Source organism: Aotus nancymaae, unplaced genomic scaffold, assembly GCF_030222135.1.
Source record: "Aotus nancymaae isolate 86718 unplaced genomic scaffold, 86718_ANA_hifiasm-v0.15.2.pri h1tg000059l, whole genome shotgun sequence".
NCBI classification, from domain to species: domain Eukaryota; kingdom Metazoa; phylum Chordata; class Mammalia; order Primates; family Aotidae; genus Aotus; species Aotus nancymaae.
Window position 1 is genome coordinate 75,577,985 of NW_026988473.1, and position 17,383 is coordinate 75,595,367.

Here is a 17,383-nt window from a genome sequence, read left to right on the forward strand (position 1 = left end):
CAATGCCCGTCTTTAAGATCATAAGGACTGAATTCTGTGAATATTCTGTTGGGGGCTTTCTTAGCGCTCAGTAAAGGCAAAAAAAAAAATGTTGGAAAAAAAAAGTAACTGTTAAGTCAAGAGTCTAGAAATCACCACAGGTTCCCTGGAGCTCTTTGTATCAGAGTATCTTCTTCGGGACTCGGTGTGTAAATTAAGACCACTGAAGAGTTGGCTGTAGACAGTTCACTTATTTTTTAGCAATCTAGGCACTGAAACTGTGTATTTGCATCATAGAAAGAAAACATATTGCCCTCTGCTTGACTAGACTAGGAACAAAAATTGTTAAGGAGATTAAAAACAAATGCTTTTATATATCTTTTCCTTCTACTATGCTGCGTTCTGGTTTTTCGCCTCCCTTACTCTTCAGTATTGACAGTTCCAGGCATGGTGTTGGGAGCTGCAGATAAAATGGTGAATGGGGAAGACGTCTTTCTCTGTCTTCACAGAGCCCCAGTCTCATGGGGAAGACAGATGAGTAAACAGGAACTTATAGTATGATACTAAGCCTCTCTTAGAGGGCAAGGGGAACACTTCTGGTGTGGGGTCAGGGGAACCTGGGAGATTAAGGCTGGTGTCTTAGATCGTTTGGTCTGCTATGTATAACCAAAATACTATAAACTAAGTAGGCTACAAATAACAGAAATTTACTTCTCACAGTCCTAGAAGCTGGTAAGTCCAAGGTCAAGGCACTGGCAGATTCATTATCTAGTGAGGGCCCACTTCCCAGCTCATGGACAATGTCATCTCCTTGTGTCTCCATGTAGTAGAAGGGGCAAGGGAGCTCTCTGGCACCTCTTTTGTAAGGGCAGTAACCCTACTCGTGAGACTCTAACCTCACGACTTAATCACCTCCTGAAGGTCCCACATGTCAGTACCATGTTGGAGTTAGACTTAAACACACACATTTCTGGGGAACACAAATATTCAGATCATAGCAATGGGGAAAGGGCAGGAGGCTCCAGACCTTTTCTCTTCCTTCCTTCCTTCGTTTTCCTCCAGGCCCTTTCTTGCCTTCTTCCCTTCCTTGGCCTTTTCAAGTCCATTATTTCTTGCTATTTGTTGAACTTAACTTTAACATTTGTCCCAGCTAAAATTATGGTTTAAATAATTACTTTTTATTATTGAACATAGGATACAATTTGTAATATTTTCCTCCAAGACTTTGACTTGGAAGGAGATTTATCTCAGGTTCTAAATGCCTCTTTTAAAGGAATACCGACTAGTGTTTCATTAAGGAAAAAAGACATTTCTTTTTGAAATTCATTGAAGTAGCTCTCTGAGCAATTCATATCATTTATTTCATTCTGTAGTTTGAGAATCTGTCTTCACTATGAAAAAGTCTTGTCTAAATACCCTCGACAATGTATTTTCTCTTTAGTATGGGCAGGAGCTGAAGAAGTGTCTTCAGGACCAAAATGCTATTTATTCCATGTTTGACACGTACAAATCCTCTGTGATAAAATGTCATTAGGGAGGCATATTGAGCTGTGTGGCCTCAGTTGATAGGTACTTTTCAGTTTTTATCACTGTCTGTGTTAGAAAATTAAGTGTAATCTAGGGTGCTTTCATTCCTTTTATTAACTCTAGTGGGTATATTTTATATTAGGGAATTTAGTACAACATTTTGCCTTGGAGAAATACATGTCCCTTTCCACGCTAGCAGCCTCAGCCTTCTCCGTCTGGAGTGTCTGTGGCTGAAAAAGCCTTTTTCCCACCCTCGAGTTGAAAGCTCTCTGCTTGGGAACGGCAGCAATTGTTTTCAGAGACTCATTCCTTATTCTGTTTTGTAAAGAGAATGTATCTTCTGTTTGTTGGGGTGGTGACTTTTTGCCAGAAGTTTTCTGGAAATGCCATCAGAAAATCGAGGCATGATTTTTGGGTGCCTTACCCTGATTTCACCTGATAATCTTCATTCTCTGATTCGTGCCCTATAATTCTCAGTTAACTCTGGCACGTCACCCGTGGAGTTACATTCCGTGAGCAAATGGCCCATTAGCATGTGTCTGCGTGCTGCCCTGAGCTGATAAAAATCTTCTAAGAGAACTCTGGACTCTGCCGCTGCTCCAGTCTAGTGTGGAAGGGCGTTGAGAGGCTGCCTGCCTGACACCGCCTTGCCTGTCACGCGGGTCTACCTCTCTCAGTTCCCATCCTGCCGACTTCTGCACCAACTTGCTTATGGAAAATGCTTACTTAAAAAGAAGCCTATTTGGCTTCATGACTTTATCATGTTATTTATTATTCAAGACAGAGAAAAATGGGGGCAAAGGCAAGTTCTTACTTGTATGTGCCTATATTTCTTAAAGATGAAAATGGTGTTGAGATTGCTAATTGTGGGCATATTCCTTCTTGTTCTTAAGTAAATGCTGAAACCTACCCCCAGAAATCTAGTTAGGTGATGAGTTCTGATTAGCTAACCTTAGGTATAAGAAGAGAATGATGGATAGCTATTGACTGAGAAGAAGGAGAAGGAGATCACGGAAGCTGGAAGTCTCCACAGAAATCAGGAAGGAGCACACAGTTTGACAGAGGATCCTTGGGCCAAGAGTGGCAGCTTGGGAACAATAGACTTTAGAAAGGAGCAGCTCCAGGGTTTGGAAGCATGGAAAAAAAAACAGTGGTAGTGATGGGAAATGATCCCAAAGAAACAGATCTAGCAGTTAAATGTCTCACCTCCTGTCCATTTTTTATATCCTCTGATTAAAGTTAATGAAACATAGATTTACCTAGAAGAATATTAAAGGAAAATAAAAAGAAATCTTTTATTCTGTTCCCATCAGAAGCTATTGCTTACCATTATTTATTTGCTGATACTCTTTTTCTAAGCTAACACCCTAAAATTAACCAACTCAAATCTGTGAAAATCTTTTATGGAACTGCATAAGGCTGTGACCTTTACAGGATGACATGTATGAACACTTATAATATTAGGCTCTGGGGAGTTGGTTCTTCAGATTGAATGAAGTAGCACTTTCTCTTGTAGGTGCACAAATTACTGAAAATTGAGGTTTTTCTTCCTTCTGTGTACATTATCAGCGTTATAGGCTTTTAGAGTATAGAAGGAATTTAAGTTACCTGCCCTAAGTCTCTCAAAATAAAAACAAACAAAAAACACGTATCAGTTCCAAGAACAAAAGGAGAAAGAAAACAAACACTGGTCCCAACTCTGTGCTAATAGCTTTCAGCGCCTTGTCTCCTTTAATGTTAGCCCAGACAGATAGCTATTATCCCCGTTTCACATGTGGGGAAACTGATACTCAGAGAGGTTGAGAAACTTGCCCAGAAAAACACAGCCAGAGGCAGAGCTGGTTTTTGAATTTAAACCTGTGTGGTGCCAATGCCCATGCCCTTTCCAGTACCCCACATTAAAGCCACTCAGCTACTTACTGATGAAGAGAATGGTCCTAGCTGCCTTAACTTCCCTAAGCAGAGATCTTTTTTATACATTATATGACCTACAAAAATTCTGAACATGTTTACCAGTTGTAAAATAAATTAGTATAGGTTTCCTTCCTTAATTTTCAAAAGGTAAAACTAATTTTCTTTGAGGCTGTAATTTCAAAATTCACCCTCCAGTTTTTCCCATTCTTTGGGAAAGTTTGGTTCCTTGCATAGATAGAAGCTAATGGAGCTTTGAGACACATCACTAACTTAATTTTAATCTCTGGCTGCTCTTCTATATTTACTCCTTTTCCATTCAGATGGTAAGTATACAACTGTGGTTACTCTGATTAATGTTTTACATATTTCCCCAGGCATTCGTGGAGATTGACTAAAATGTAAGTTACCCTTGGCTTCAGAAAACTTCTGATTGGCATTTAGAAACATGCACAAAACATACCCCTTGGTAAGCTGTGTTCCAACTAACAATTTTCCTCCTTTTAAGGAAAGGGGAAGAAAAAAGAAACATTTTCAAGGGAGATTTTGGTTACAGTAAAGAGAGACTATGGTTTGAAGTCATTATTTTTTTCTCATTTCGGCCTTTTACTTTGTTTGGGAAGAACTTTTAAAATGGATGTATTCAGGTGTTTTTAACATGATGAACTGGAATGGAATGCAGAATCAGCTTTTTTTTCTTCCTCATCTCAAAGGAAAAATATCAAGTATCTCAAATTGCCTTGGGTCAGAACACTATTTGTTGAATTATTCAATAGTTTGAACTGGTAGAATTAGAGGATTCATTAGACTGAAGGTCAAAAGTTAAGTTAAAAACATTTCCTCATAGTTATGATATGACTTGCAATGTTGACGGATTCCAGAAAGGCCATAGGAGCTGAGAGATGTTCGTCTTAATGAGCTAGAAACAATCTTTGCCTGGCCGTTTAGCTCCGCAACCACTCAGAGGTGCCCTGAATTCAAATAATTTAGGTCTGTCTTCATACCAGCAGGCGTGTAGTGGGTCAGGTATCCACTGCTTCCTTTCACGAAATGTTTAGATGAAAGTGGGTATTATCCTATTGATTTATCCTGTTGTATCTTCCCAGTTTTATCCACTTCTCATGAAAACGTGAAGCCAGGACATATATTTTGGACACGCAGAACTTTTTGCTTTTCAGCTGATCTTTAAGTTATTTGTTGGAAGAGCTTGTGGTTTGAAGTTATAATATGGAAACTCTCTTAAGAGGATTTCTCATTAGCAGTGATAGCAAAAGAAAGGGTAATAATAATACCGTGCATGTCTAGAGTGCCAAGTTCTGCTGGGCAATCCAGTATTCACCTACCTTCTTCTTAATTTATTTTTATGTCATGAGTACTTAGTGTTGAGTATCAACATATTCGAAATGGGAGGAAATAATTTTCAGAATAAAGTACCAAGAATTCCATTATCTTGATAGCAATGTAGCCACTGTACCCTGCTTCCCCTTCCCATCCAGCAGCCAATCTGGAAAGTTGAGCTTTGGGAAATGTTCTATTCTGCATCTTCTAGTGCCACCTCTAAAATCGTTTTCTTGCTGTCTGTGGAAGCTGACTTCTTTTTAAATCCATTACGTTATTAGTATGGACACTTCAGAAATAATTGATGGTGAGGCATCTGAGGAATCAGAGGTCCACTCACTACTTTGGCTGTGGCTCCTGTCCTCTCCATTTAGGTGCTCTCACCAGGTGATTGATGACATCTTGTTGATCGGAACTTTAAGATGCTAAGCTGCCAGAGGGAGTGATGGCTCTCAGCAGCATTTGGTACATATGACTACTTCCATCTTCTTAAAACACTTTATATGCTGGACTTCAATTATATTACCCTGCCCTCGTTCTCCTCCCACTTCACTGGCCTTTCTTTCTCATCTCCTTTATTGATCCTCCTACCAGCTGCTAAATATTGAACTCAGGTCTCCTTCTCTCTTTGTTGACATTGTCCTCTCCTCCTAGTGATCCCATCTAGTCTACCGACTTTAAATATCATGTACTGGGGCCAGGCGCAGTGCCTCATGCTTGTAATCCCAGCACTCGGGAAGCAGAGGCGGGTGGATTACCTGAGGTCATGAGTTCAAGACCTGTCTGGCCAACATGGTGAAACCCTGTCTGTACTAAAAATACAAACAAATTTGCTGAGTGTGGTGGCACGTGCCTGTAATTTCAGCTGCCCGGAAGACTGAGGCAGGAGAATCGCTTGAACCCAGGAAGCAGAGGTTGCAGTGAGCTGAGATTGCGCCATTGCACTATAGCCTGGATGACAAGAGCAAAACTCTGTCTAAGTAAATAAATAAATAAATAAATTATATTGGCTAATTACTCTTAAATTTACATATCCAGCTGGACTCCCACTTAGATATTTCGGGGTTGTTATATACATATGTTTCTTTGTTTCTTTCTTTTTTTTTGTTGAAATGGAGTCTCACTCTATCATTCAGGCTGGAGTACAGTGGCGTGATCTCAGCTCACTGCAGCCTCTGACTCCTGGCTTCAAGCAATTCTCCTGCCTCAGCCTCCCAAGTAGCTGGGACTACAGGTGCATGTCACTACACCCAACCTACTTATTTTTTTTGTACTTTTAGTAGAGATGGGGTTTCACCATGTTGACCAGGATGGTCTCGATCTCCTGACCTCGTGATCCACCCACCTCGGCCTCCCAAAGTGCTGGGATTACAGGCGTGAGTGATCGCGCCCAGCCACATATGTTTCTAAACAGAACTAATGTTATTCCATTACCCTAGTCTTTTCAGTCTCCATAAATGGCATCACCATCCATCCAATTTTGTAGGACCCAAAGTGAGGAGTCATCATCAATTTCTTTTTCCCTCATTTTTCACATCCAATCCATTAGCAAAGCCCATCTGTGCGACTTCCAAAATATATCCCAAAGCAGGCCACTTCTGATCATCTTTGTTATTAAAACCCCTGTTCAAGCCATCAGGATGTCTCCCTTGTGTTCCTGCAGCAGCCTCCAAGCCCTGTCTCTCGACTCGCATGCTGAGGTCCGTTCTGCATACTAAGCCAATGTGTTCCTCAAGCTGCTTCACTTCCTTGTGCCATAACACCTTCCAGTGGCTTCCCATGAAGACCAGTGTGACATGTAGACTCCTTTAGCCTCAAGATTCCATGCCTGCAAGTCTGGTTTCATCTCTCTTCACTGAATCCCTAGTTCTCTGTGCCACACTGGCCTACCCTTGGGACCGGAATCCTCCCCGGTGTCCCTGTACCACTTCTACTTCCTTGTCCTTCATGTCTTCACTCCCAGCAAGCAGCCTTTCCTGACCACCTCAGCTAATGCAGTCTTTCCTCTGCCGCTGTCTCTCAGGATGATCCTATCTCATTTTCTTCACAGCATATTTTAGTACTTGAAATGCCCTGTTTTTATGCTCTCTGTCTTCTGCCACACAAACGTATGGTCCTTGAGGGCAGGAAATCTGTCTGTCTGGTTCAGTGTTCTTCCCCAAGCGCCTAGAACAGTGCTTGCAACATAATTGATGCAATAAATACTGATTGAGTGACATTTAATACTCTTCCTTTGTCTCTTCGCTTCTGTAGCTGTTTTTCGATGTGTCTCTTAAAGAGAGAGGTAGCAGTTTGGTTTGATGTGCTAGGCTTGGTAAATTGGGTTTGCTCCATTCATCTGAAGAAGCTATACTGCCAGATCCCATTAATCTTTTAAATGTGACTTTGCTTTTTCTGCCTTCTTCTAGGTACTGGAAGTGGATTTATTTTATGTTGCAAAACTGTTGTCCCATTTTTTAACCAGTATGTGACAACTCTTGGAAGAAGCCTATCTGATTCCCTTCACTTCTTTCTTAGTTTGAGAGTAGTTTATGTGAGACTGTACCTTTTTCATTATATGGCCATATAAGAATTGAGACCAACCCTCTCAAGCGGTCATTGTCCTCCATCTCACTTCTCTGGGTGTGCAGAAGGAAAAATCCCTGGCTTATGCATCAGGAAACTCTCTGTTGTTGGTGTTAGAAAGTTCTGCAGACATCACATGGAGAGGTGATGGAAGGAACAGCAAAGCTGCTGTAAAGCCATGAAGGGGAAATTGAGGAGTGAGTTTCCAGCGTTCATTGTGCCCCTGCTCCTTGGGAGTCACACTTGCATGGAGAGCTCCAAGCACAGTAGAAATCAAGCATATAATGCTGAGTGGGCTATGCCAATTTCTGATTAAGGATTCTCTGTTCCAGCATAAACTTTGCATTCTCATGACAGAACTAAACTGCTGCCTGAGTTCCTAGTAAATGCATGACATACTGTGAATTACTGAGTAGTGGTGGTGCTGAGTGAGTGAGAGGACAGAATGAGAAGATAAATGAGACGTGTATCCTATTGCTCAAGGAGCTTCTAATGAATAGTATAATACAGCTGACATAAAGGGGAGAATATGATTTAGGTCAGTAGAAAGAAGCAAAATGTGATGGATATTTAAAGGGGGGAGAATCACAAGTAGGTTGAAGGGAGGGTGGGAGAGCATGAAGAGGCAAAACTGCACGGAAGAGGGGCCATTTAAGGAGGACATGGGTGTGGGGAGTGACAACCTAAGGAAAATATGCCCCAAACGACTGAAATGTTAACGAATGGGATCCTCAGACCATCCTCACTTCTGTTGTACAAGACTTTGAATAGGCCTGTTAAGGGAAGTATTGCCAAGGAAGCCTGCTAGACCTTTTGCAAGATTAAGAACTGTTGAGCCAAATAAAGTATTCATCTGCAAACCTCCTGTCCAGCTGACAGATGGAGCTCTGGCCATGAGCCTTGCTCAGTGCTGTGTCTGTCAACAGGAAAACTGGAAGAAGCCTACTCCATGGGCCCTGGAGGACCACGTTTTTCATAAACAGATTTTTCATAACAGCACTTTGAACCTGTTTGGGCTGCCGGGCATCCCCCGTACTACTATGTACCTCACATTTTTCTTTAAAACAGTCCTCTATTCTACCTAAATAAATCTCATCCTATTCTAAACATATCTGTGAGATTATGAGTCTGACCCACCAGTTTTATGTTTTCCCAAATATTATACCCCCTGCCTTCATCTCATGTATTTTATACAAGTGATGCCAAATCTGTTTCTAGGGAACTTGTGTCTCTACCTTTAAAATAGCCTCAGCTTTTGGAGAAAAGTAAAGTTACTGCTTTAACACCCTTGTGGCAGTCCTATTAAGTCCTTCTCCCTCCTCTCCCCGCTCCCTCCTATCCCTGCCCCTGTCTCGATTCTGTAACATTCTAAGCCTGCAGGGATTGTAGAGGACATAATAAAAAAGATCTTGGGTATTTTAGGATTTGAAGTGCAATGAAAGGAAATTACTGACACACTGAATTGCCATTTAATGGGAGATGGTGATATCGATCTGGTAATGTTTCCTGCGGTCCTAGTTGTAATAACTGTATAATATCATACACTTTATCAAAATAATTTAAAAGCTGGCAAATGAAGTTGTTACAGAGCCTCTGAGTAAAATGGGATGAAAGTCAAAGAGTCTAGAAAATGGTGAGGGAGGAAAAATGGAAAGGGCTACAGGACTAAATTAGAGGAAGACTATAAAGCTCTGTGGCCAGAATAGATTTCTGAGGATTAAGCTAATGTCTGCATGGGACTCTTAAGTATCTGGGATCCTGTTATTCCACAAAGATACAGAATGATGTCCTTAACTTCTCATTCGCTTTAACCATTCGCCTTCTGAGCTTATGTAAGTTACCATGTAAACTTGCTTGATTTGTAGAATATGATTATGTTTATAAGATATTTCTGGTATCATAAACCAACTTTATGAGGGGTCTGTTATCAGCAGGTTGCAAGTTTAGTGTGGAGCTTAAAACACTGGTTCTTATAGCCTGTAAATTAAAAGTCTGCTGTTACTAAAAATTTAATGAAAATTATGATAGTAGTCTTCAGCTTCCTTATTAAAAAATTAGGTCCTAATATTTCTGAAACTTTCATTTGTTTAATTAGTTTGTAGCCTCAATATCCTTTTTGGACACTAAAGTTCTTGAATTTTCAAATTTTCTTCTGTATTCTTTCTTCACCATTTTCTTCACATGCATAATTTAGAATATGACAATAGAGAATTGGTTGAGCATTATAAAGGGAGATTTCTCTTTTTGAACAAATAAACACCTACTTACTACTGAAGTGATACATATTGTAAGCCTTCTTGATTTGATCTTCATTAAAAAATTTCTAGTAACTTGAAGAGTCACGGATACTTGATTTTGTATGAATGATAAAATGGATGTTTTCTAAGAAATTAAATAGCATAAATACGTTTCACATGGTAGCTTTAAATTTAAAGACCCAGATTTTTTTAGAACTTCAGAAGTATTAATTTTCTTGACCATTTCAGGTTTCTTTTCAACTCTTCTGTGAAGACAATATGTCAGTTTTAAAGCATTTTTAAAGTAATTAACCAGTATGGAAACTCTTCTAGAAAATATCTTGGCCAAGAGTATACATATATTTTTAAACCTTTGAAAATATTTTACTTTTAGTTAAAAGCTATATATTATTATATTTCTGTGTTTTCTTTACTAGTTTAGAGACACAGCTATAATGTATTGATTGATCTTAAATATCCTAACAGTCTCATTTTACCTTTTTTAAAATGAAAAAGAAAATGGAACACTGAACTCTTGACTTTTCCTATGAGTTTGTGGGCAGTTTCCCAGCTTTTCTTAGATGTTTATTTTGCTGTGCTGTTTACTTCTACAGATGTTAACATGAAAAGTTTTTCACAGCTTTTGGAAATTTTAGATACCTGTGAAAGCACAGCGACTTTGTAAATGGGGATTGTTAGGAGACAGTTTTAAAAGCTGGCCCCATTTGCACACATACACAATAGTTACTTAGATATTTTACTTATGTTTGTTAGGTGTTGAGTGTGATGTGAAAACCATAGCAACAGTAACAGGGAACTTCTGTTGCATTGTGTGCCACGAACTCCCAGCCTTGATTGTCCAGTCTTCCCAGGTACCACATTGAAAGCAGGAGCCTCTCCATCCCTTCGTCAGGGGTGTCACAATCCTAGGCCGGACCTTCATCTCCTTGTCTCATGCTAGATTAGGGATTCAGCCCTCTCTAAGATGTTTATGTCTTTTTTCTTTCTCCCAAGCAATCCATCCACGTTGCCAGAGTAATTTCCCACTTTTAGCCACTTACGATATTTAACGTCCTTATCGTATGAATCCAAACTGCTGTGTATGGATTTGCAATGCTGCAATAAATGGCTTCAACCTTATTCAACCGTATTTTTTTCCAAATGCAAACAGGCCTCTTGGCTCATCTCTGGTTCTACTGATTGGCAAACGTAGCATGCTTATTCTTACTTCCGTGACTTGATTTATGACATCCCTCTCCCAGCTTTTCTGGAATGTGCTTCCTTCCTTTCATTTTATCCAACACCTATCTGTCCTTCAAAGTCCACCTTGATTGTTAATGTTCATCATGGTCACAATCTCACTGCTCTTCCTCACTTCAGAAGACTACACTTAAGTCTCTACCAGCAATGTAACATGTGGCCACCACTTGATTAGTTTACTTTTCAGGAGCATATGAATCGTGTAAAATAAAAAATACCTCTTAATGTTCATTTGAATGATGATTCTTAAAGGCAAGACTTATGTACATTTACACTTGCTTATCATAATCTTTTTTTCTTCATAATTCCAGTTTTTGAGCAACTTTCCTAAGTTAAAAAATGGAGAAGTTGGATTAGGTGTCTCATCTTTAGAATGTTTTCACCATTAAGATTTGAATAAATTTTAAGAGTGCATAGTTGATCATCTGTTTATGATGTCATATATGTGTGATACATATAAAGAAACAGTATTTTTAAAAAATCTCATCTCTTATTCAGTCAAGTACTGAATATGAAAAAGATGCTACTTTGTTGACATATGACAGAATATTTTCTCTGCCAAATTGTAGTTCTCTGGGCTCGAATTTGCATGGGCAAGTAGTCCCAATCCAAAATATTTTCTTTAGCAAAAACTCTTTTACAAAACAATGGCTCATACGCTATGTACACCCTGAGTCTATAAGGTCACTTTTTTTTTTAAGTGTAAACATCAGCAACATAGCAAAACCTCCCCTCTACTAAAAAATGCAAAAAAAAAAAAAAAAAAAAAAAAATTAGCTGGGCTTGGTGGCTCAAGCCCGTATTCCCAGCTACTCAGGATGCTGACTGGTGGGAGAATCACCTGAGCCTGGGAAGTCAAAGTGAGCTATAATTGTACCACGGCACTGCAGCCTGGCTGTTAGAATCTGATCCTGTCTCAAAAAATAAAACACTTGATTGCTAGCCAGCAGAAACATACCTGAGGGGAGAAGAAATGGCTGGGTAAGAGGGCTTGGCCTTTCTCAAATGGCTGGTGAATGAGCTTATGGTTATATATTTTATGTTAAAGTTACATGTGTAAGGTATGCTTTAATCCTTTAGTAAACTTTTATGAGTAATTAATCAACTGTTAGAGATTAGCTTTGTTAGGGATATCTCATTAGGGTTTGCTCCCTATAGAATGATGTTGAGACAATCATAAAGAATTTTGACTTCGGTGCAAACATTTTCTCATTTTTTGCTTCGCCATAATAGTTCTTTTTATAGATAGGCCTGTATTTGGATATTCTATACCTCTGAGTTTTGCTAGGCCTCTTCAGATTTCCTAAGTGCAATTTTTGGATTGTATATTTAGTTACTAAATCTAGAAATCTCCTTATGTAATATAGAGTAATGGAAGTTGTGTTGTGTAGACAAGTATTTAAATATATACTCTTGATGAAAAATATATTTTTATCAAGTTTATATGTATACATATATATATATACACACATAATTTTCCTTTATAAGCAAATTATAAGAACCTGTCAAAATAAATAGAAGAATAAAAAGAAGTTGTGAGTCAGTTCTTCAGTTCTGAATCAGTTTTGAATCCTATTTGCACATAGTTAATTTGGAACATGTAGCAATTCATCTTAGATTTTCTTTCATTAGTAACGATTAGTACAGGTCTGGAGCTAGAGTGAGGAATATTTCTCTGGAGACCAGCCCATCTCAGGAGACAGCATATCTGGAGTAGGATATGTTCCATGCTTGTTGATCAACTGTGTCCTGTTCACTCTGAGTTTACATGATGAGTGGCTTCCCCTCCGCTTGTTGTGGTTGCTGTTGGATTCTAAGGACCACAGGAATGCCAAGAGGAGATGAGGACATGAAAATGGTAACTCTTAAATAGGAAATGGCCATACCAGGTGGATGGAATCCCAGCATGAGTGTATAAAGGTGCGTCCAAGGAAAAGTAATATTATTTAAAATCACATTACTATACCTTTCATCTAAGACTTTATAAGCCCTGTGTGCTATGCATATGATGACCCCAGGATAGGTAGTTTTATTTAAATATCCATCAGGGCCCACCTGCTTCTGTCCATGGAGTGATCAACCCACTGTGTGACTCAGCCTCTCGCTTCACTGACTGCACCTGCAGCCTTATGCCACCCCTCCCTCTTACATGGGAAGTTATAGGGGTTCTTTACTGTCTTTGAAATCAATCACTGAATCTCGTAGATTCAAGCAGCATAAATAATATTATTCTATTTAATAATATAAAACAAATTTAATATAATTGTATTACAATATAATTAATTTATTGAACTCATGTATCATTCATTTACTTTTCCAAGCACTTTATTATGTATTAACTCAATTATCTTCATACATGTGTGTGTGCATGACACACGCCCAGAAAAGAGGTACTTTGTTCATTGATACTTAATATTTTATATATTTATGGGTCACATGATATTTTGTTGCATGCATAGAATATGTAGTGACCAAGTCATGGTAGCTGAGACATTCATCACCTCGAGGCTTTATCATTTCTATGTGTTGGGAACATCTTAAGTTCTTTCTTCTAGGTACTTCGGAATATGCAGTATGTTGCTGCTAACCAGTCGCCCTACTCTACTATAGAACATTAGAATTCAGACCTTCTGACTATGTTTGTAACCATTGACCAACCTCATAAAGAGGAGTTACTTTTTTAAAATCCCCACTAAACAGATAACTGACGTTCAGAATATTTCTCCAAGTCTCGAAGCTAGTCAGCCTTGAGCCATGATCTCTGTTACCTTGTTCTATTAAATCATTATTAATTGACTGAAGTTTCTCAAGCAAAATGTGTTTGCTAGTAAAAAGTTTTTCAACAAATCTTTTCTCATGAATCTGGTATAAAATCATAGATACAAATAGATTGCAAAAAAAAAAAAGGCGGCTATATTGTTGAACTTGGGCTAAAGTGTCCTTCCAAGGAAGAAGGAACATAAGTGACTTGCTCAAGAATGATCTGAGGTGTGAGCTGAGGTTGGACTCCCTGAGTAGCTTTTCCATTTTATCATACAGATTAAATATCACAAAGCCCTAGTATTGTAGCAGTTGTGAACATTGGGTATAGGAGAGACTGGATGTAGTGGTTTGGAGAAAGTGTTTTTAAAAATGCTCAGAAGAATTTGGAATGGATTGAAAAGGTATACTCTGACACTGTAAAGTGACATGTAAGAAACACAGCAATAACTAGGAATGAAAATGTCGAAAACATGTATGTATTCCCTTTTGTGCATTACTGCTGTCTTGCTAAAGGTCATTTTTACTTTGCTCCTGGATCATTGCAGGAACCCACAAAGGTGTCTTTTCCGCCAGCTGTAGCTATCTCTCATTGCTGTAAGCATTACCTTTTAAAATCACAAACAGAATCATAAACCTCTTAAAATATTTCAGAGGTCCTCATAAGTAACTCTGTGATCAGTTAGATCTCCATAACTGAGCTCCCAAGGCTGTTCGTGCTTTGCTGCCTGTCCATTTCTCCAACTTCGTCTTTATTAGGCCACTGCCTCACCCAGCACACATAACACCCTTTGATCTAGCCTTACCAAATGACTTGAATTCCCTGGAAGTTGTCATGCTGTTTCCTGGGAGACCTTCGTACCTACAATTCCTTGTATCAACCCTATTCTTCCATTTCCTAGTATTTTATTTTTATTTGTTCTTCAAACCTCAAGCCAAGTTTTTAAAATCTAGGTTCTCTTTGACTTAATAATTCTGCCTCTAAGAGTCAGTTTTAATGAAATATATATTTATATGCAAATATGTTTATTGCTACTACTTATAATAGCAAAAAAAACTGTATTTGAAGCAATTAAATATGCAGTAGGGGAATGATTTAATGAATACTGTGCAATATTACATAGCTGTTAGCTTTTCATTGTCACAGATTTTTTGATAAAAACCTATAACATTAAGAGTAGGAAATACAAACACATGTATATGTTTTCCCATTTGTACGTTAGTGTCTGTAACTATGTTAGTGCGGAGTGGAAGAGAGATTGCAAAAGATCACTGAAAGGAAGTATCTTAAAATTAATAGAAGCTCTTTGGATGATAGGTTCATAGGCGATTTTTGTATCTTTGTGTTTATAATTTATTTTGCAAGTTTCCACAAGTATAGATGTATTTTGTAATAAAGAAAAGAACAATTTAATTAAACACATGCAAATGAGTTCAAGGATCTGCCTGCCTGGGAAGCCTTCCACAAACTCCCTTGCGAATTAGAATGCCGTCTCTTCTGCATTTCCGCAGGGCCTGTGCTTAACTCCAGTTAAGCATCTGTGGCACTGAATGCTAATCACTGACTCATTCATCTCTCCCCAGTCCTAAACTATGATATTCTTAAGGGCAGGCATGAGTCTTAAATGACTTTTCCTCAGAGCCTAGCATAGTAACTGCCAGATGGTGAGTGCTCAATCAAAGATATTGAATCAATAAACAAGAAACGAAGGCTTCTCTAGAGTTAGACAGCCATGCTAATCGCTCACTGGCCCAGCATGTGAAAACGTTAGACCTGGAGATCAGTAGGACCTGGGAGAAATGACTGTATGTTTGGATTATTCTTTTTCCTAGTAAACTAGGGTTCTCGTATTCAAGGGTCCTACTCTTCGGATCTCCATCCCCACCATCTGACTTGTGCAAACGTTGTCCCTTCTTTTTGTTCTTTTTGTACAGAATCTCGCTCTATCACCCAGACCTGAGTGCAGTGGCATGATCTCGGCTCACTCTAGCCTCCACCTCTTGGGTTCCAGCGATTCTCCTGCCACAGTCTCCTGGGTAGCTGGAATTAAAGGCATGCACCACCATGCCTGACTAATTTTTGTATTTTTAATACAGATGAGGTTTCATTACATTGGCCAGGCTGGTCTTGAACTCTTGACTTCAGGTGATCTGCCTGCCTCAGCCTCCCAAAGACATTGTCTCTTCTTTAAAGTCTGCTTCAAATGTCTGAAGCTCCTTGAGGACCTTCCTGATGTCCCTATTCTGATCTGAAGATTTTAAATCCCTTTATCAGGACTTACTGTCACCTGCCTTGTATTAGTCATTTTTTCTCTGCATCTTTTTCCCTTGTGAGACTTTAGGGATTCCATAATTTCACAGAATGTTACATACACCAAAGCATGATGTTGGCCAGGTACGGTGGCTCACGCCTGTAATCTCAGGACTTTGGGAGGCTGAGGCAGGTGGATAACCTGAGGTCAGGAGTTCAAGACCAGCCTGGCCAACATGGTAAAAACTCATCTCTACTAAAAATGCAAAATTAGCTGGGTATGGTGGAGTACTACTGTAATCCCAGCTCTTCAGGAGGCTGAGGCAGGAGAATCACTTGAACCTAGGAGGCAGAGGTTGCAGTGAGCTGAGATCTTGCCTGGGAAAAAAGAGCGAAACTCTGTCAAAAAACAAAACAAAACAAAAAAAAACGCACAATGTTGTAAATCATAAATATATGAATTTATGTCCATTAAAATTAATTTTTAAATGCTTTGAGGATCCTAAGTGTACAAAACATGTCTTGTTTTGATTTTAGTCCTTAACAACGCCTAATAGTATTTTTGAACATAGCTTGTGCTCTCTAGATGATTTACTTATATTATCATTCTGATTTAAGAATTGTTTTCACTTGGGCCTTCCCTGACCAGGCAATTGAAAATTGAAAAGTTTCTTTGCCCTAGAACGAAGAAGAAAATCTGTGATACTGCTTTAATTTTATCTTATTTTGCTCTGCAGTAATCATTACCATCAGATATATTAAATTGTTTGCTTATTTACTTATGTACAACCTTGAACAGATAGTAGAGATAACTGTATCTTTTGCTCATTGCTGTATCCCCAAGGCCTCTGACTGCCCAGCACTTAGTAGGTGTTGTGTGCTCTTTCTACAGCCCAGCCCAATCGTCTTAATATTTGGAAAAGTCTTCCTCCATCATCCTGGTGTTATCCTTCCAGAAAAGATAAGACTACTAACCATTTTATTTCCACTAAAACAAAATAAAATCTAAGACTTATTAATCAGTGACAAGCTTTGCCTATGAGTGAAGAGGCATTCAAGTTTTTTACTTGACGTGTAGGTTGGAACATTATAAAGTTCATCAGTCAAAGTTTTTGACACCAAACCGCCACCTTAAGAATTAAGCTTTAAATCATTTTCCAAGACGTCCTGGGTGCTGTGACAGTTAGGTAGTCCTGGTTCTATCAGTATACTGGCTCTGTAACACCTCCTAGATTCTCTGCTCGTTAGTTTTCATGGTTTGGGTTTCAGAGACTTTAGAGCTAGCAGTTCAGTGAATGCCCAGAGTTAAATCCAATTTCCTTGGCAGCTTTTACAGTTAACGATGGCCTGTTCACTTGAACAGGCTTCTGGTTTCACCTTCAATTCCGGAGCAACTAAGCACTAAGTGATGTACCTCTCTTACCCCTTCTCAGTGGGACTGGAATCACATGTCTTCGTGTTTTCTGGAAGCATTTGTTAAAGTGGCCTGTGCATAAAGTGAGATCCACGGGGCGAATTTGATATGTCATTCATTCAGTCATGCATTGATTATTTT